Here is a 21,839-nt window from a genome sequence, read left to right on the forward strand (position 1 = left end):
GCCAATAAATCAACAGAGCAACTGGGATAGATGATGGAGGAGCTGTTTCCCCACGATCGATCAAGTTGTTGACTCTATTCACCTCTCTAAAGTGGACTTGGGGATTATTTAAATAACTGTATTCCCTAAGAAGATTCAAGGAGGGGTTGGGGATTTAGCTCAGTGGTAGAGCGCTTGCCTAGCAAGCGCAAGGTCCTGGGTTCGGTCCCCAGCTCCGGAAAAAAAAAAAAAAAAGAAGATTCAAGGAATATCTTTTCACCCCACATGTGTGCAATTTGGAAACTGAATATAAGAATGTGAGGGATGGCACTACTGAGCAGAAGTTGGCCACTCTGAATTCCAACCACTTCTTCCGTCCACACATGACATACTTCATAAACCATCTCTTGACTTTGAGACAACATGTTGTGTGCTACAGGCAAAGAGAGATGAGACAGTGAACTCATTTTATTGAAGAAGACAGAGGCAAATGGAAGACAGCGAACACTGAAGAAAACGGAAAGGTCATTCAAATTAGAGGCAGGGCAGAGGAAGGGTCAGGGTCAACCTAGCACGAGAGACAGCTGGACGGTTCGAAAGTTTTAGGTTTGTATAAATGACAGTTAAAGATGAGAATGAGTCAGGAGTGACAGTGGGGGAGGCAAAGGAGACGTTAGGGCCCCAACCCTTGCTTTCTGAGTTCTTCATAGACAAGCTAGTCTTTCCAGGCTATGAAGACCACCGGGGATGAAGCATTACCAAGTTGTTACATACAGGGTTATTAGTGCAACTTGTTATGTAAGGCATGTGGCCTTCTAAGTATGCCTTTGCTTAATACATTTGCATATGTACTATGTACACCCATGCATACATACATACACATACATGATAAGAATGTTTATCTTTATGGATTTTTTTTAATGACACCCAAATCCCGTATCAAAATCTTGGACCTCTTTATGAGGAAATTAGTAAATGGAGGTGGTTTTGGAATCAGATACAGGTTCTCTTTCGATGCTTTTACTTAGCAATGGATGAACTTGGGAAAACTGCTTGTGTGTCAACTAGTCTGTTTCTTCAAATGTGAAATGCCAGGGATAACCAGTCTCTCATACAGTTTTGTTGTCAAGACTAAATGAAGACCAGGTCTGGTGGCACACACCTTTAATCCTAGCACTCAGGAGGCAGAGACAGGGAGGTCTCTGTGAGTTTGAGGCCAGTTATGGCTATGTAGTGAAACCCTGTTCAAAAGAAATAAAAGGAGTGAGAATTAAAAAAAAAAAACATGGTCATGGAGAGTAATACATACTTCACAAGTGGCTACTTTGTAATTCCTATTGCTAATATTTCATTATCATATTGCACAAGCCAAATTCTTTAAAATGTACGTCAAGTTTTGGAAGCACATGTTCTGGTTAACTTTAACAGTCAACTCGACATAGACTGAGAGTCTCTGAGAGGAGAGCCTCAACTGAGGAACTTCTTAGATCTGATTGGCCTGCAGGCCTGTTTGTGGGAGATTGATCTTGGTTATTAATTGATGTAGGAGGGCTCAGTCTACTGTGGCAGCATCATCCCTAGCATAGGCAGATGGTCCTGACCTACACATGAAAACTAACGGGGTATAATCTGGTCTGTGGCCTAGCTAGCAAGCAGCATCTTGCATGGTTCCTATTATGTTTCATGGGTCACGAAGTGAGTGCCTCAGTAGGATGTAAGGTTGAGTGGAATAGAAGTCATTCCTTTCTTCGTGTTTCTGCCCGGATGTCCCTCAATGATAGATTGTGACCCAGAGATATGAGCTAAAGTAAACTGTTTCCTCTACTAGATTATTTTCAGTCAGAGTGTTTCCTTATAGCAACAGAAAGCAAGCTAGAATGTGCCTTATTTTTCACTCAGTGCTTTTATGATTGCTGACTGCATGTCTCTACATATACACATCAAGCTCATACTGATTGGTTCAAGAGAAAGAGCACACTCATCCTTCTCTCTGATGAAAAAGCTATCCAGTGACTTTACTCCCAACATGGGGAAACTGAAGCCAACTTGGGCAGAGTGCCAGTTCATTAAATGGTAACACTCCTTGTCCAGCAGATTTTCCATTAGACTGACTGGAAATCTTGGAAGGTTGGGTCTGATCTTTGTCATTATGGAAATATTCTATAAGCTTATCCAATTAGTTCAGCTTCTAGGCACCGCCATCCCTCTAAAAGCCAGTGTGCAAGCCACTTATGTTAAAGTGGATTTACATGGCAAAGCAAGAAATGAACCAGCTGTCAACATGTCTGCCCTTCAGCCCATTCCACTGTGAGGAAGGAAGGCTGGGGGTTTGCTTACTGACAGATTGGGCTCCAGACAATTGTAATTCTAGCTACAAGATTTTTGGACGTAACTGTTTTGAAAGATGCCAACTGAAAGCTTAATTCCAAAATATTTAATGGGTCTATCTTAAGAAAGATGAATGCTTTGGTAATGTTTATTGCCTTAGCGTAGACCTTTAGAAAGGACCCTAAAAATTATATCCTTCTCCCTCAAAGTCTTCATCATTTTTCACTCTAGAATAGAAGCAGATATCGCTGCTGTCCCTCCATAGAGTCGCACAAAGTGTAATTCTTTTGAGTCCATACCCTTTATTTTCCTTCTTTTCCCTTTTCTCTTTCTCCCTCCTCCCCTTCTCCTTCTGTTCTCATTTCTTTTCTGGTGAGATTCTAAGTGTAGGAGGTAGATTGCTTAATGTGTTCTCAGGGCAAAGACTGAAAGGATTACATTATATAGCCACGCTGTGGTGTGGGCGGGGTGCGATTTTAAACAGCACCAAGCTCCAAGAAATAGAATTACCACAAACAGAACTGCAGGGACCTCTTTAGAGTTTAGGCCGAGCCCATATTTCCTGTGGAATTTGAAGACTTAGAATGTCACCCTACGATGGCAGTGGCAGCTGCCCGTTTATACTCTCAGCACTTGTGGGCCACCCGATTCTTAAAATCTCAGCAAGAAAAATATCTTCTTAATGTATTTAACTGAAGTGCCATCTTCAAAGCCTCCTGGAGGGAAAATTTAAAACAAAATATAAGTTTCCCTCTTTGTGGAATTTCTAAGGTCAGTCCACCTCCTCCCATCCGGAAACTTGGAATTCGTTAAGATGAGATCTGAGGCCTTCAAGATGCCCACATCCTAAGCAGCCACAGAAGTCGCTTCCTGAGCAGAGTAACGATTGCAACTCAACTGGGAACCAGGTCCACCCAGATAAGCATCTTCGATTACTTTTAAAGGCTTTATTGCTAGGCGTTTTCTACTTGACAATTTTATGCTTATCAGACTCTCTTTACCTCCTTCCCATTTTGTTTACATCTCCTCTTTGAAAATGGACGTGGTGAAGAACAGGAAACCAGTCTTTTAGGGAGTGGGGCAGGTCGGTTCCCTTCTTTGAACTTAGCCAGTTCATCTGTGTGAAGAGGAGAGAGAGGAAGTGCATCTCTCCATGGCTTACTGGAGTAGTCTCCTCGAGCTGTTGAAGGGAGAAAGCCTGTCAGGTCACTTGAATAGTTTCCTAAGCTTCGGGGGACTGTGGGGCCTTCCCTTCTACACATCTCCAAGTGTAGGTCCACACACAGACAAATGGAAGGCAAACAAATGATAGGCAATGGGCACGCGGCAGGAGATAGGCACAGACGGGGGTCCTGACACACAATTACAAATGGTGGCCACCAAATGCCAAGTTATTTATAAAGAAGAGAGGCAGTGACTTGCTAGCATGGGGCGCCAAATAAAGACAGGCTTGTGCACAAAAAGAATGTGACAATTCAGTTCTGCGCATTTGTTTATTGATGATCTCTTTCTCTCCCTTAAGTCTTGGCTTTCCACCCAAAGCAGACTGTGCGATCTCTGCCCCCACCACCCCAAGGGGGTGGGGCAACTCAGAGTTTAGCTTTGTTTACAAGGTTCTTTATTCTAAAGCGCAAAATGTTCTTGCTGACAGAGTTCATGTTGCATGGCAGCCTATTTCCTTCTCTACTTGGGAGAAATATTTACTCCTACAGAGAAGTCCTAAATGCTGCTGGGTTCCTAGCCAGCCTTTTCTTTTTGTATTGATTTAAACCATTGATTTTAGTTTACTTATTATTTTTATTAATCACCCGTGTCTTTTCTCTGTTTTACGTAAGGTTCTTCAATTGACAGGGCTTTGCATTACTATCCAAGCTTTTACATTTCTTCTATTTGCTTTGAAGACCAAGTTTGTGCTACCTCAGAATTTCTCCTTAAGAAGAGAAGGGTGAAACCATGCAGTGTAGAAGAAAGCATAATTTGAATCATTTGAGAGCACGCTGTATTAACAGTGGACTGGCAGGTGGCATTCTAGAAGTAGGTAGACAGCCATGGTATGTGTTCTTTGATACAGGAGCCCTAAAAAATTCTCCTTACTGTGGGGGACTGTTGAAAAGACATGTATTTGAATAGGAAATACTGATTTTTTTTTATCTTTGGGGAGGATACTTTCACGGGTATCATCTCAGATTTTTACAGGAAGGACACTGACTTCATAGGTTGAGTAAGTAAAACTTAAATACAAGGGATGGAGAGCCAGCTCACTATTAAGAGATCTGACTTTTTTTTTTTTTTTTAGAAGACTGGGCTATACAACTCCCAATACCCAATAACCATCTCTAACTCCAGTTCTAAGGAATCTGATGCCCTCTTCTAGGTTTAATGGGCATTGCATACACATGGTGCAAAGACATGCATGCAGGCAAAACACCTATACACACAAAATATGAATAAGTCTCAAGAAATCAGTACAAGGTATTGCCTTTAAAGACAAAGGAGGACAAAAGATGTTTCTTCCAGCATTGCTGAGTTCTGAGTGTGATTAAGTAGATGACAGAAAAGTACAGCTGGAAGGACCAGCATCATTGAATTAGCAGCTGGTACAGAGGTACAGATCACCCAGAAGACAGACTGGCAGAGAATCCCAGTAGAGGAGTAGGAGAGTCTAGGAATCTCCTGGGACCAGTAGAGAAGACCAGGGCTTTTAGGAGTGGTATGCCCTTCCTGGCTAGGAAGTCAAAGGCAATTGCAACTTCTGTTTTATCCTTCATCCTTTCCCTGTCTGTTTAGGATTATGTCCTGAAGAAAGTCCTTTACACTGGGAAGTGGCCTTTGTAATCTAAAGATAAAAAGTTATGCACTGCAGCTTTTATTCTCATTTCTGTCAATATCTCTTGGTTCTTTCTGCCAAACTGAGAAGTGCTAACACATTTGGAGCTTGTAGCCAAGGTACTGCCTCAAACGGCATGCATAATTAATCTTATATCATGGCTGGTTTCATTTATTCTCTTTTTCTCCCAATGTGTATAGATTTCTTAGTCATTACCTCATGCATCCCCACTACTTAATGAACCCCCTTCTTCCACTTAACCACAGGTTTATTATTTTTAGGGAAAACCAGAATCAAGTCTAGTTGTATTCATTAGTCTACCATATCCCCAAGCATTTAGATCAACTTGAATTATATATGTAGTGGTGAAAACAGTTCCCATAATCTCAATGGGTTGTGCGTTTAATTAAACACTCATACTCTTCTGAGTGGTCAATTCTGGTACTAAAAAGCAATCCCAGCTCCAAGGAAGTAGCTTGAGAACAAACCTGTAGTGGGACATGCATTCTACCTTCCATTTGTATGTCAGTAGGTCATGTGCCATGTGTAGGTCAGTAGGTCATGTGTGTACCTGTGTGGTTAGCTGGAAATGATGAATCTATTGGAGTGTCAAATTACTTCAGTTACAAAAATGCTGCTGTGGGGCTGGAGAGATGGCTCACTGGTTAAGAGCGCTTGTTTTGCAGATGACCTGAGTTCAATTCCCAGCCCTGACATGACCATTTATAACCTTCCATAATACCAGTGGATTATACTGGTATATATATAGTATATATAGTACTGGAGGATCTGACATGTTCTTCTGACTTCCATGGGCACCAGGAATGAACATGGTACCAAGATATACATGCACATAAAATAAAATAAACAAATGTAAAAAAATAATTAAAGGTTGTCAGAGCCGAATAATACAGGGAAGTTTTCACAAGGTGAATGCTTTCACTGCTCAATATCTTAAAGCTATTGTCGTGGGACAGTTGATTCTGTTCACTAGAAAAATATTTATTATCCAAGAACAGGTTATGGACAAAGAACAGGGATGGAATAAAGAGAAAAACAGCCACTGCTTCCGCCCCTTGACCTCAGATTTGTGGCGAAAGACTTTAGACACAAATGGGGTGTTAGACTGAGTTAAATGCTACAGAGAAAACCAAGCTTCCCCAGAGTCAGTAGCTGGGGCAGTGTCTTTGGTGGGATCTATCTAATCTAGATGAAGATGCCAAGGAAGACTTTTCTGGAAAGATAATACTTGAGTTTTTTTTTTTTCCTGAAAACTTGGGTTCTTTCTGAGTCAGATTCTTCTTTTCATATTTATAGAACCATTAAGTTTAGAGAAATACTTATTTTATGTTACATTTGAGTATTGTTCTAGCAGTTATGTATGTTCTCTCTCTCTGTCTCTCTCTCTGTCTCTCTGTCTCTGTCTCTCTGTCTCTCTGTCTCTCTCTGTGTGTGTGTGTGTGTGTGTGTGTGTGTGCATTGTGCGTGTCTGTGCACTGTGTGTGTGTTCCCTGGAACTGGATTTACAGGTTGTAATTATAAGCTACCATGTGGGTGCTGGAAATCAAATCTGTGCCTTCTGCAAGAGCAGCAGCAAAGTTCTCTCAACCACCGAGCCATCTCTTCAGTCGCACTTATTTTATTTTTATTTACAATTTTTAAATTAGGTAAACCATTTCCCACCCTAAACCTCAGAGCAGAATATATAGATGTCTCATGCAGGGCTGAAGGAATAGTCACATATTCTCTGCACTGGGACTTACCAGTTATTAGTCTCTGTAGTGATTGCTCCCGGCTGCAGAAGGAAGCTCCTTTGACTAATGCTGACAAGCACATAATCTGTAGGCATAAACATAACTATGTAGAAGGTAATTGACAGGCACATTTTATCTACTTATAGGACAATAGTTTCCTCACTAGGGTCTATGACCTCTCCAGACCTTTGACCAGGCTACAGTATCAGATATGGATTTCATGCCTATCAGCAAAAAAAAAAAAAAAAAAAAAAAAAATCAGACTAGAAAGCTGTCGGTCACCTCATAACAGTCAAGCCATTATTGTACAAGCAGAGCATCGTGTCTCGTAAGCCGGGAGAGTACCATGCTGGGTCCGCAGCTGGGTGAGATTATGGTTACAGTTCTTCCCCAGTACAGCATGATAAATACTATCAGCAAGGAATAAGCTTCCAGCTCAATCCCTCCTCAATTTCTCTATGTCCCGACGTCCAAGAGCATGGTACTTTAAGCTGAAGGTAACTTTTTCCTCTGTTGCAATGTTTGTTTCCTTTTTAATAAGTACAGTATCTCCCAACTAGGAAAAATTGCCTCCGGCTAATTGGTGGTACTTTTAAAAAATGACTCAGGAATATAATAGCCATGGTCTACCTGTGAACATGTTGTATTTTCAGAGATAATAGATATTTGCCCCAATGAAAAGCTACTTTGGTTTTAGTAATTCCATATACTTTTGTGATTATGATAGCTTTCCACTCAAAGAGGTTACAAAATAATTTATGAAAGCTCTTTGCAGACATTAGTTATGCGAAAAAGAGTATTAATTTAGGTAATGTCTACCCATAGAGGAGCCAACAGACGCCTCAGAAGACAGGTTCATTCCTGTGTCCTCCCTGCTGCATCACCTGATGCTTGTTCTTTATTCAATTTGGTAAACTACGTAGGGAATGCGAGTCAGTGTGAGCCTTTCAAGGGTGTGAGGATCTTTTTCCTCTTTAATTCATTCCATAATTCCTGATTAATACATATCGATGAGGCAGCTAGTTGGAACTCCTATAAGCAACCACTTCTTAGCCTTGTAAGCCTTGCTGAGAGGAGACCTTTATGAAGCCCACCTTGATTGTCTCACAGGTCTCCATAGCACACTAGGACCAATTTTGCCATTAATAAGTAATCTATGATTGTAGGAAATAATGAGGATCAATCATACGTACTAGTAAGTAGCTATTATTTTTTACTACTTTATAAACCGTAATTTCAAACAGATCGGAGTATCTCTCTGCCTGCTAAAACAGGTCTACAAATTCAGAGAGTTGTAATCCCTGGTATCAATTACTTGTTGACCTATTAATGTTCAATTCGCATGATGTCATTTTAGGAGTTTTTTCCTAAATTTACAAAGGCCATTTTGATAGTATTGAGCCAGATGGTACGTAGAACACAGAAGTTGTTCTACCTTAGGTCTAGGTATGTGGGTCCAGATATAGCTATTTTTGTAACATTTCTTTTGACAGCAAGAATTAATTTCACCCAAAGACAGGAGTATTTGTCTCTGGAGAGGTACTAGTTGGGGGAGAAGGGAGGAGAGTTTGAAAGCACAATATTTCTTTCTACTCTCTTTTTTCCTTCCTCACTCATACCCCCACTTCTCCCCTCCCTTCCTTCCTTCCTCCCTCCCTCCTTCCTTCCCTCCCTCCCTCCTTCCCTCCCTCCTTTCCTTCCTTTCCATGACTTAGAGTGGAAACTGTTGGAGTATGAACTACAAAATGCATTGGAATCTCTAGCCACCTCCCTTCCCAATATTAAAATTATACCACATTTATGACTAAGCAGGCAGTATATGACAGCTGTTTCATAAACGTTTGCTTTTCTCAGATCATTTAATTCTTGCAATGACAATGTAAGCTGGGTTCTTTGGTTCCCCACCCCCACCTCCAATTGGATATCAAGATTAAGAGTGACAAAGAGACTCAGCTAAAGTCACACCCACAATCTGCTGCAGAATTTAGATTTTAGTTCATTTCAGCTTGAAACTAGATACTGAACCCCATACATTGTGCTCTGAAAACTCCGAATCGGCTTGGCGTGTGTTTGCTGGGGAAGTGCTGGCTACCTCAGGCAGTCACTGGTCCAGGATGCTGGTAGAGATGGCTTAACAATGCACACAGAGTACCAGCTGGCCTCTGGATTGAATTCCAAGGTAGACTGGGCTTCTCTGAGTGCTTGATAGTGTTGTCTTGTATTGTATTTTAATGCCTTTCACGTGTCCAAAACTCATCTGACCTCATTCAATTTCCTTCATCACTTCCCCCCACTTTTTTCTGTTCTCTTTATGGTGCTGAGGATTGAACCCAGGGTTCCAGGCAGGCTAAAGATGCATTGCCACTGAGCCATACCCCCAGCTTAAAGTCTCTTTAAATTAAAAGTAGTTTTATTGAGATATAATTCAGGTAAGATACAATCCACTCCAATAATAGTATGACAGTTTTCTAAAAGCATATTTGCATCATGATTCATTTTAGAAGATTCTGGTTGCTACCAGAAGACACCTATTGCCTCTGATCTGTCACTTTCAATCTCTTTGTGTTCATGGTCTTACAGATTTGCCAGTTCTGGAAAATTTGCATACGTGGAATTGTATAATTTGCCTGGGTGATGTCTGGTTTTGTTTCTTTGGAATAATAAGTCTCATTCATGCTGTGTTGCATACCAGAACTTCATACATTTCATTGACAAGTAATACATCATTTTATGGATATATCGTATTTTCTTTACCTATTCCTTAGGTATTGATTAGGTATTCATTACCTATTGATGAGCATTTTAAATGTTTCTATTTTTTGGCTATTAAGACTAATATTTATAGGAACATCAATCAGTATTTTTACTTTTCTGAGAATTTCTATATCATCACTGCAGGTTTGTGTATAGGGGTCAGAGAATGTAAAGTATCACAGTGTGCACTGTAGTATAGAGGACCATGACCTGTCACATCAACACAGCCTACAGTCATCTAAGAAAGGACTCCCAATAGGAGGGATTGCCTAGGTCAGATTGGTCTCTGAGCCTGGCTGGGAGAAATTGCCTTGACCGTTATTTGATATAGGAAGTTCCAGCCCATTGTGGGCAGTACTGTTCTCTGAGAACGTGATCCTGGACTGTGGAAAAAAGGTAGCTAAGCACATGCCTTCTAGTGAACCAATAAGCCAACGCTTCAGTTCCTCCTGCTTTGAGTTCTTGTCCTGATTCCTCTTGGCTGCGGATGTTGACCTGAAAGCACAAACCAAATTAATCCATTCTTTCTTCATTTTTCATTCTTGCTTTTGGTCATGGTATTTATCACAGCAACAGAGCGAAACTAAAACACACACTAAGTGCTTTTTATTTTACATTAAATACTTATTTTGAGAACAATTTGCATGGCATGTCTATTTTTCCCATTATACTCAGCTCATTAAAAAAAAATCTAGAAATTGTACAGCTAGGATATTTAGTCCACCAAGTTCACACAATAATGGTAATTTCAACTAACGTGGCTCACTAATATGCAATGCACTTTTAATGTTACTAAATGTGTTTTAAAAGAAGAGTGTGTGACCTCAATCAATCTCCAGTATGTAAAACCACTGTGGATACTTTCCCTGGAGAAATGAAGTCCTGTGTGGTCTTTGCTGACTCCACCTGCCGTCGTTATTTTCTCCACACCCACAAAATGTCCAAAGAAGCAATTCAGCGATCTGAAGTTTCTAGAAAACTGCTGACCTTCAGTTGTATTAAGGCCTTTTTCATTTTCTTCTGCTTACATCCTATTGTTTTTTTCCACAACACTTTTCTCTGGGGAAATCACAAGATCTTATCTTGAATTTTATTGCTGCCTAGAACCACAACATCTCCACAGTTTCTTCCTTATGGGACCATTCTATGTCTTGTAGCATATACTTTCCAGAGCCACGGTCCCAACAAAATTTCCCAAATCCACCCCAGTTTGTGTGTGTGTGTGTGTGTGTGTGTGTGTGTGTGTGTGTGTGTGTGTGTTTCTTTCCCTTTCTACCAGACTTAAGTTCCACCTTAAGCCGTCCCAGTGGTCTACTTTACTTGGAGGTTCCTCTTTGTGGAGGCTAGAAATTAAGGCTATGGATCTCTCTATTGCACGTCTGTGAGGATGAATCTGAATGGGAGTAGGAAGCCACCACCCCTCTGTAGATGAAGCCCTACTGTGCGTGAATGACTGCTCTCAGTGCTGATGCTTTGGTCCTCATGTTCTCTGGAATGATGGTTTCCCAGTTCATTTACTTCCCAATTTTCTTGTTAATTTCTATTTATACATCTCTCTCAAGACTGCTGTCTTTATAATCTTCAGTTACAACAGAAAGAATTATCCAGACTTCAGATATGATGCTTACCCATTGCCAGTGTCTGCCCATACTCTGGTGCCATCAGGGCTTGCTTCATTTTCCTTATTAAGAAGGCTGAGCCTTTTCATTGTGTGCTCAGTTCATCATTTTTCATCCACTAAACACCATTGTTCATGCAGCTTCATCTGTCTCTCCAGCTTCATCAAATTCCCAGTTTTCTTGACCATTGTCATCTTTTAATGTGAATAGACTATTACAGGTGGAACACATTCTTATGCTGAGTGTGTATGTATATTTATGTATATGACACATGAGCATATGTGGGGTGCATGAAGTGTGTGTGTGTGTGTGTGTGTGTAGGCCAGATGATAATCTTGGGTATCATTTGTCCTGGAACTTGCCAAGTAGGCTAGATTAGCTGACCAGCTGGCTCTAGGAAACAACACCTCTCATCTTTACACAGACAAACACACCACCATGCCCAGCTCTTTTCTCTATGTAGGTTAGTTCCATTCTCGGAATGGATCTCTGATCAAGGATTTTGCCAGGTGAGCTATATCCCTGGCCTTATTTCCTATCCTCAAGCACTAAGAATTAAAGCCTCCTGCTGACTCTGATATCCTTGATGGTTACCCATGTAAGGCCTTCATTTGTTGTAACCTTTAGAAATGGTTGCCCCTGTGGCTTCTTGAAATCACGGCTATCAAAGTTATTAATAGTCAAGCCCAACATGTCATGGTGGAGCATCCGATCTGAAACTTTGCCATTCTTCATCCCCAGTCATCCCCGCTCAGGTGATGGCAGCACCACTATCAAAACACTCAGGACCAAATCTTAATGACCCTACAATTTTCTCTTTCATACCTTATCTCTAGCCACAAAATCCCATTCGCCCATTTTAAAATTATACTCAGTATTTTATATGATCAACTCTCTGTGTCTCTATGATCATACAGCACTACAGGCCACTTGTGGTCTCTAACTCCCTAAATGCTCCCCTTGGTTCCGTTCTTCCTGATTACCACTGGACTTCTTACTGCAATGGGAAGATCCATCTCAAATAAGATATTTCTCTCCTCAGGCAAAGCCTTTAGTGTAAAAGCCAAAACACCAATAATGGCCTGTATAGACTAATTTTCTCCCAACCGTTACCTCATTTCCCACTATTCTGCACCGCCTCCTTCACACAAACTGGAGTGCTTCAGCTCAGGGTCTTCCTCTTTCTGCTCTCCCTCATTTGCTGTAAGGCATCTCTATATTCCTTTCTTATCCATTTTACTCACCCTACCTTAGTTACAGCAACACAGAAGCTCCCCTTCAATCTTCCCACTGAGTTGGGTTTGCAGTGTTTGTCACTTTTTAAACACAGCGTATTATTTCTCTATTTTAAACATGTTTATTTTGGGAGACATTGTAGAGGCATCTCACTTGGTAAAGTGCAGGCCATACAAGAATGATGTGATTTCACGCGTTCCATAGCATGCGTGTAAAAGCCGGGTACTGGAAGTAGACACAGGTAGACCTCTGGACTTCCTGGCCGGTCAGACTAGTGAAGTTGATGTGTCCAGATTGAGTGAGAGACCCTGTCTTGAAAAAAAAAAGATGGATAGTGATTGAAGGAGACACCCAATATTGGTCTCTGATCCACATATGCACGTGCACACACATGAACATGTCCCGGCACACACAAGTGCACATACTCACCTGAACATGCACATACTCTCTACATACACGATACACATATTTACACACAGAGAGGGCTATGTGTTTTTCTTTCTGTCTTTTCACACAATGGTGTTAGCATTGTGAGTTTGGGATGTTTTAACTATTTTGTTCCAAGCAGGGTTGTCACACAGTAGTTGCGCAGCAAATGTTTGATCAGTGGATTAATCTGAACTTGAGCCTGGCATCAGTCTAGCCTATTAAAATTTTTTATCAAGTTGCTCTACTAATTTACTAAATCACTCTACTAAATACCAAATAATTTAAATTTACTATTCTACTCTACTAAATGCAAACTGTCTTTGAAATTTTGGTGCTGGAATCATTATTAAAAATGAAGTTTGTGGGCTGGGGAGATGGCTCAGTGGTTAAGAGCACTGACTGCTCTTCCAGAGGTGCTGAGTTCAATTCCCAGCAATCACATGGTGGTTCACAATCATCTGTAATGAGATCTGATGCCCTCTACTTGTGTATCTGAGGACAGCTACAGTGTAGTTATATATAATAAATAAATACATATTTTAAAAATGATGCATGTGTATATATATGTGTGTGTGATAGACATTGCAGTATATGTATATATGCATATTTATATTGCATTTGCTAAAAAATCTTTGCTTTTTTGCTTACATTATACTTTTAATATCATCCTTTTGATAACTGGAATCTTCTAGATGACATGCATTTATTTTTAAAAGACAATTTTAGACAGTGGCATTAGCTTCACGTCCTGGAATTTGGGGTTGAGGACTCTTTGGAATTCTCCAACTGCTGCAAATCTAGCTGACAGCTGAGTGTAATTCAGAATGTAAACGTCTATAGAGTCAGCTGCGAGAAGAATTTTTAGAAGCAGAGCGCGACCATATACATTGTCAGAAAGCTTGGGAATGGCGCTGTGTCATTTTAAGTAGGGGCTGTTTTTACTGATGTCTTCTACTGCTGTAATTTCGAATGGATACATTTGTAGGACCCTGTAACCCCCACTCCCCACCCCCCACCTGTCCTTTCATTTGTTGTATTTATTACTGTCTTAATTTCTTTTCAGAGATCTCAGGGCAGAGGACATATCTGACCAATGTCACATGTTTTCTGCTATGGTTGGTGGAAGCAATTTCAAGGCTCACCACAAAAGCACTTGGCAATTTTTCTCAGCCCGAGGTTGTGGGATTTGTTTCCTTTGTTCTAGGGCTGAGACCTTTATTTTTGTTTTGCAGCCTTCAGGGCAGGTGGGATTTAGTCTGAATTTGGAAATTAAGTAATGTTGGGTTTGCCTTTTTGTCTACATGTCCTTCCAGAATTCTCATTTCTTCTTTCAAAATACTGCTCCTAGATTTTGGTTTATTCCTAGAGATCCCCAGAGAGTCTTGTCCTCTGTACCTGTGTGTGTGCTCTGGTGTACCTCAGAGTCAATGATGCTCCGGTGTACCTGGGAGTCAGTGATGCTCCGGTGTACCTGGGAGTCGGTGATGCTCTGGTATACCTGGGAGTCAGTGATGCTCTGGTGTACCTGGGAGTCAATGATGCTCCGGTGTACCTGCTTCTCTCATTCTGAAGTAAATCTATTTTTTTGTTAGGGAAAAATCAATATTCTACTCAGTTTTTTATGTTGATATACTTTCCTATTTAAAATTTTTGTGACTGTACAGTTGCTTCTCCTTTGCGAGCAAAGCTGAAGGGAACGATTTCCACCATGCTTCTGGAGCTACTCCCTTTGCTTTCTTCTCTCTCTCTCTCTCTCTCTCTCTCTCTCTCTCTCTCTCTCTCTCTAACTCTAATTTGAACCTCAAACACTATTGTGCTTATAGCACATTTCACATAGGGCGGTTCTGCCCCAGGCTTAGTTTCTGTTTGTGAATTTCAAGTCTCCAACAGGCTGGAAGGCTTTTGGTGGCCAAATACCCATGAATTTCAAAGTCTCGTTAAAGGCTCTGTTTTATGGCTAGCTCTGCCATGTAACTTTCCACTTTTATACTCAGCGTGAGCCATCAAATCCTCCATAGGATCAGCTTATTAAAAGGTGTGATATCTTTGTACGTGGCGTGATAGACTCATTCTCACAGGCAGCTCCATGTAAGAACACGTTCCAGAGGAGAACAGAGTAAATGAGTGTTATTGTCTATTCTGAGGCTGGCAGGGCCTCTACTGAGATTAATTGTTGGCCAGTTCTCCCCAGGACCTTGACTATAAAACACCCCAGGGAGTGATAAAGATTACAGTCATTACGCTGATGGAAAGCCAAGCTAATTTTGCCTGGATCTGACCCTCTCATCCCAGGGAGCTAATTTTGCTTGGATCTAACCCTCTGGTTCCATGGAGTCTGGCTATCCCAATCCTGTCACTTAGATGACACATCACAAATGTCCACATCATTGTTGAGTGACCGATCAGCTGTTTATTAGGGGCTGGCTCCCAACCTTTTGTTTGCTTTTCACACATAGTTCCTGTAATTTAAAACAGCTTTTGAAACCCAAGACCTTCCCTTCTCTGGCTATTGTCTCTGCTTTGGAGCTAGTCAGTTGCTATAGCCCATGTGGGAGGACTGTAGACTTCAGGCACACGAATCCTGCTGTGAATCCTGTGGAGCCACAGAGGGAGAGGAGAAATTGACAGGTGCAGGACCACAGCACACAGTCAGAGTAATGCTCTGCTTCAGTGGGAGGGCAAAGGAAGTCTGATTACCTGCAGAGGAAACTCACCATGTTTCCTGCTGTTTTCCAGAAGGTTCTTTGTTCCCACATGACTGACAGACACCCACAGTCACACTTGATGATAGCATAGCTTTCTTGGTTACCAAGGCAGCTTTATTACTGAAACCCAGTGAAGAAATATCATAAAGAAAAGAGGCAGCTGTGTCACAAAAGAGCCCCCCCCCCCACCACCGTGGAGGAAATAAGTTCTTAAAGGAGTAGGGGTGGTGAGGTTCAAGGTCTCTCAGCATGAAATGCTGCTTTCGTGATTCAGATAGATTTGGGAATCAGAAGATGACAAATTTAAAACACTCTTGTTGTTTAACTGAGATCTTAGTGCATGGATTAAAGTGGGGAGTTAGGATTAATTAGATGTTGGACAACTTTGGCTGTACTTTTTAAAGTCATAGTTGTGAAAGTTTCCTTAGAAGACCCCGATGTCTCCTAGGAGTTCCTTTTCCCAGGGATTGGTCCTTAAGAACTAGACTTTATAGAGTCATTGTTGACACCCAGAGACTGTAACTTAAAGAAAGAAGTGAGAGTCAGGTCAATGACAGCATGGAAAACACCACCCAGCAGTCACCCATCACAGTTTCTCCAGGGAAACTCACACTAGCCTGCTCTACCAAAGAATTTTCTAAATTTTTTAATGTGTGTGCGTGTGCGTGCATGCGTGCATGTGTGTGTGTGTGTGTGTGTACATGTGCATGTTTACTGGTGTGCACTCGGAGGTCAGAGTGCAACTTGGGGGCGTCAGTTATTTCCTTCTTCTGTGTGAGTTCCAGGGATCCAATTCAGATCATTAGACTTGGAGGCAAGTGGCTTTACCTGCTGAGCTATCTTGCTGGACCTTCTTCCTGGTTCTGAATGGCAGAGATAATGGGAGTGAAGCAATAGTCTCCTCTGAGTTTCTGTGGATACTAAAGCACACGATCTCACTGCAGGCTAGAAGACAGGCAAAAGAGGGCTTTGCCTGATAAACAGCACAAAACTAGACAAAAGTCATCCTGTCTTCTGCGTAGTGAGCCCGATCTTTTATGGTACAACATTGAGCCCTTTTTTGGAAGAGCCACTCGGCTGTTCTTTCTCTTTACTAGAGTTCCTTGCTCCAACTCGCTCCCTCGAACATGAAAGGGCTATTTATACCACATATAGCTCAGTGTGGACTGGAAATCCTGACTCATCCGTTCTCACTTTCAGTAACTACCCAGTGTGAACATCTGCCTTTTTGACAGTACTCAGTGCTCAGTATTTACTGTGACAGAGAGGTGGTCAGATTGCAGTTCTAAGGCACCGAGAAAGGTCTGAAATAATTCTGTGACAGTAATGTCCTTAGTCTATATCTTGGAGACATTTCCTGTTGTTTAATAGGCATTCCCAGGTATAAACAATCATAACAGCAGCATTTAATGAGAATTCACTAAGTATTGAGACCATGTGGATGATTTACATTTATCAACACACTTACCACTTAAAGGTATTAAGTCTGCTTTGTGTTACCTTAAAGGAAGGCTAAGTGGCCAGGGATTTGGTTTTGCATATGAACTGAGAGATAAAGTGGGAGTGACTGACTTATCCTGTTGAGTGCCTGTCTGGATCCAGCAGCCCTAGTCTGAGATGATATTGCAAGACAAATTCGGTGAGAGTTAAACAAGTTTGAAATCCCATTGTGTGGAAACACTATGGCCATAACTCTGTTCTGTGAGTTTGGTTGTGACCTTATCAGTGAACAGTGTCCTTCCAACAGTCTTGGAACTCTGTAATGTGGAGTCAAGCTATGGTGGTAGAGGACAGATTGGTCTGTCCATTCTCTCTCTTCTCCTAGAATGATTGAACCCTTAACTGCACTATAAAATCCCCTGGAATTCCGTATTGGATTTGGACAATTTGGTTAGAATGGAGCATCAAACAGTAGGCTTCCTGAAGAAGCAGGTCCAGCAGCCAACTGCAAAGGTAACAGAGATGGCTATATTTATACTAGAAACTGAAGGGGCAAATCTACTGTGGGTCTCTGCTCTGTCCAGAAAGCTCTAATGACTTTTCACTGAGCAACAAGCTCAACCTTCTCATATCAGCCACCAAAGTGTTACGTCCAGCTTTTCTTTGGGGATCCAATATGAATCTTTTGTTGGAGCAAAGCAGTTTCATTTTGGTTTTGATATGCTTCCCACTTTGAAGCTTTGGCTTAAAATATATCCCTACCAGTTTCCCCTCCCTCTACTCCTCCAATCTCCCTCCAACCTCCTCTCTTCCCTGAATCCACTTTCTCTCTGTCTGCCATCAGAAAAGAGCAGGAATCCAAGAGACAAAAACCAAACACAGCAAAACAAAATACAATGAAACAATGCAACAGCTCTCATGCTGCCCCTGGACACAGCAATCAAACAGGAGGAGAAGAGCCGCAGAGTGAAGAGTCAGAGACCCTCCCTCTCCTACAGTTATGAGTCCCAGGGCACATATGGCCTCACAGCTCTGGCTGAGACTGGCTCAGTAGATCTTCTACTGCAAGGCTCTTTTTAAAGCATTCAGTTCTTCAGCTATTAGATGGGATTAATAGTAACAGTCCCAAAGGGTTAATATAAGAATAATGGTCTAAGTACCAGACACATGTAAATTATTTACTCAGAAAACCTTTCTCAACCAAATGACTGATTCCACAACCATCCTTATCTAAACCCTGGAATTCAAATGATTTCAGTAACTTTATTAAAGAATTCCAGAGCATTTCAAAAATGTTTAAACTTCACTTTTGACTTCTTTGCCAAACCATGACCCTCCTTCTGGGGGTCATTCACTTTCTGAAGTGGCCTAGATCTTACAGTTGGTCATCGCAGAGAGGAACTACCTACTGTGTTAGAGTCCCTTCCCCCACTCATCTCACCTTTCAAACTTGCTATATTTTGTATCTCTTGTTATGTAATAAATTACCCCACCCCCAAAAATCCCCTTAGTGACTTAATATAGTAATCATCTCTTATAGAGAGAAATTCTGTCCCACAGTTCTCTGGGTCAAGAATTTGGGATCATGTCACAACATTCCAGTCAAAAGCCAGTTGGTGTTGCTGTTATCTGAAGTCTTGACAGGGGCTGGTTAAATCCCATTTACAAGGTAGCCTCCTAAGATGGACATTGGCCAATTATACTTGCAATGGTTGCTATCTTTGGGGTGGAGTTTTTTCTATAGTCTATGACTTCATTACCCCAAAGCAAGTATGATGAGATATCAAGACAGAAGCTGAAATGTCTCTGTTCACAAACTGTCATACTCTGCTCACAGATTGTCACTTCGGCCATATTGAACTGCTCATACAGGGGTAGTCCCGTTTCTTCCGAAGATGGAGTTGTTCAGGGCAGGAGTTCCTAGAGGCAAGGATCATTGTAGATTATGTTTAGAACTGATTACCAAAGGCTTACCTCTGTTCTCCAATGCTTCAGGTGCAGCCTACTTAAAAAAAAGTATCAACCTCCTTCCTAAAGACCCTCACGTCTCATGCCATTACAGTACTATGAGGTCTGAGTTGAACCTCTTCCAGGACTTCTTGAATGAGACTCATGGAGGCAGTAATCGATGTAATCGCAAGAGGAGTTTAAATCTGATGTGTCAGGGTCCTTCCACTTCAAGGGGAGATGACCCTGAGCAGACTCTGATATAGAGTTATATATCTTGCAAACAATTGGGGCAGAATTCAAACAATTGGGGCAGAATTTGTACAATGATAACTAGGCAGGGTACTATGCACATTTGGTGGCCTGAAACAACTTTCAGATCGGACTCAGTGTACCATTCAAGACTTTCCCAAGTCAGTTCAGTTGGAAGCCATAGGTAGCTTTGTGTTGACAGTTTGGCTTGTAGCTGTTCCAGGAACTAAATCAGCTTTTTTTTTTCTTCCTGGAAGGGAGGGGTCCTTGTGCTTGGAGGTTTGTTGGGGAATTTTCTCACTGGCCCTAGATTGGCCCCAACTCTGGCTTTTTCAGTGTCATCTCCAAGTCTATGATAGTATTACATCAATCAGATCAGGTGCGGCTCCTGAATATTGTTCTTCTAGATCTAAAGACTTGGTGTCTTGGTGCTGTTCCTGAGCTGGTAGTTTTGGGTTCTATAAGAGAGCAATCTGAGCAAGTCAGAGGCAGCAAGTCAGTAAGTATCCCTCCATGGCCTCTGCATCAGCTCCTACTTCCTGACCTGCTTGAGTCCCAGTCCTGACTTCCTTGGTGATGAACAGCAAAGTGGAAGTGTAGGCTTAATAAACATTTTCCTCCCCACTTGCTTCTTGGTCATGATGTTTGTGCAGGAATAGAAACTTTGACTATGTCAGGAGCCTTAACTGCATAAAGTTTTTTCTTTCTTTCTTCAATGGGATAGAATTTATAGCTTAGTAATCTTCTAAATGTACTTCTTGTTCATAGGAGTTGGAAATCTCCAAACTCTGTCATTTTTGTACTCTGAATACAAAATCTTTTCGAGTCTTTATTTATTTATTTATTTATTCATTTATTTATTTATTATGTACGTGAATACACTGTCAATCTCTTCAGACATACCAGAAGTGGGCATAAGATCCCATTACAGGTGATTGTAAGCCACCATGTGGTTGCTGGGAATTGAACTCACAACCTCTCGAAAAGCAGTTAGTGCTCTTAACCACTGAGCCCTCTCTCTAGCCCTTGAGGAGGAGGAGGAGGAGGAGGAGGAGGAGGAGGAGGAGGAGTCGGAGTCGGAGGAGGAGGAGGAGTCGGAGTCGGAGTCGGAGGAGTCGGAGTCGGAGTCGGAGTCGGAGTCGGAGGAGTCGGAGTCGGAGTCGGAGTCGGAGTCGGAGGAGTCTTCTTCTTCTTCTTCTTCTTCTTCTTCTTCTTCTTCTTCTTCTTCTTCTTCTTCTTCTTCTTCTTCTTCTTCTTCTTCTTCTTCTTCTTCTTCTTCTTCTTCTTCTTCTTCTTCTTCTTCTTCTTCTTCTGTATTTTTTCTTTTATTGGATATTTTTTATTTACATTTTATACAACACAATTCTTTTAAATGTTTGTGGGTTACTAATGAATAGTTTACACCATTATACAAAAGCCAAGCAGGCATACATTTTAAGATGCAGCTTCCCCTTTACCATGATGTCCCCCAAGGCCACTGAGGAACACCTTTAAGGGTCTCAGAACACATTTTCTTCAAAGGAGGGCATTTGTGAGACTCAGCCTTGAGAATTTAGACCCATCGACTGATGTTTTTCTTGGACACTCCCAGCGTTATGTCTAAGGCTTTGGCCAAAGATCCTAAAGGTTTTTTTTTTCCTTCTGGGTTTAGCCTTTGGTTTAAATTCATCTCTTAATGTGATACTTTTGGGAGAGTGAAGAACACAGGTTCCAGCAAATCCTGACTTCTTTATTTGCGGGTGTTTCTTCTTTCCTCAGCTCATCTGTCCTCTGCTATTTAACTGTGAGCACAGAAAAGAAGCCAGGTGGCACTTTTAGCACCCTGCCTGGAAATCTCCTCAGCGGGAGCATCCAGTTGATGAGATGCATTTTCCACATTGCCGGTTACTGTAGGCAGTGGCACCGCTAACCTTTTTGTTGCTATGTGGGCAGGATGTCTTTTCATCCAGCGTTAGGAAACGTTTCCTGCATTTTAATCTCTCACCTTTACTTTCCAGAAACACTGTAGGTTCACAGCCATACTGGATGGGAATGAGTGTTCCCATACATGCCTTCCCCAACACGTGTGGAAAGCCTCCTCTATAAACTCCGTAGGAGGACTGGTGCATTTCTATAACCAGAGAGACTCCATGCACACAGCATTCTTTTTTTATTTAATCATTTTACATCCTGCTCACTGCCCCCATCCGGGCCACCCCCTCCCACAATCCTTTCCCCATCTCCCCTCCCCTTCTCTTCTGAGGGGGTGGGGGCTCCCTGGGTATCCTCCTCCCTGCCACTTCAAGGCAGCTCAACTAGAAGAATGTATCCCACATACAGGCAACAGCTTTTGGGTTAGCCTCAGCTCCCGTTGATCTGAACCCTTACGAAAGTCAACACATCTGCTACATGTGTTCAGGAGGCCTAGGTCCAGTCCATGTTATGTTCTTTGGTTGTTGGTTCAGATTCTGAGAGCTCCAAGGGTCCCGGTTAGTTGATTCTGTTGGTCTTCCTGTGGAGTTCTGATCCCATTCCGGGCCCTCAGTCCTTCCTCCTATTCGTCTATAAGAGTCTCCAAGCTCCATCCACT

At 41.8% G+C, this 21,839-nt stretch overlaps 1 long non-coding RNA gene across 1 annotated transcript; it reads right to left on the bottom strand.

Annotated features, from left to right (window-relative positions):
- Positions 1–3,236: 3,236 nt before the first annotated feature.
- On the bottom strand, positions 3,237–15,686 carry LOC147996505 (uncharacterized). Its single transcript, XR_015676814.1, has 5 exons — positions 15,641–15,686; positions 12,651–12,809; positions 10,055–10,137; positions 6,898–6,973; positions 3,237–3,487 (listed from the first exon to the last, which is right to left on the bottom strand). It is a non-coding gene; the product is annotated as an uncharacterized LOC147996505 (long non-coding RNA).
- Positions 15,687–21,839: the final 6,153 nt, after the last annotated feature.

The sequence above is a fragment of the Rattus norvegicus genome, chromosome 2, assembly GCF_021556685.1.
Source record: "Rattus norvegicus strain SHRSP/BbbUtx chromosome 2, alternate assembly SHRSP_T2T, whole genome shotgun sequence".
NCBI classification, from domain to species: Eukaryota; Metazoa; Chordata; class Mammalia; order Rodentia; family Muridae; genus Rattus; species Rattus norvegicus.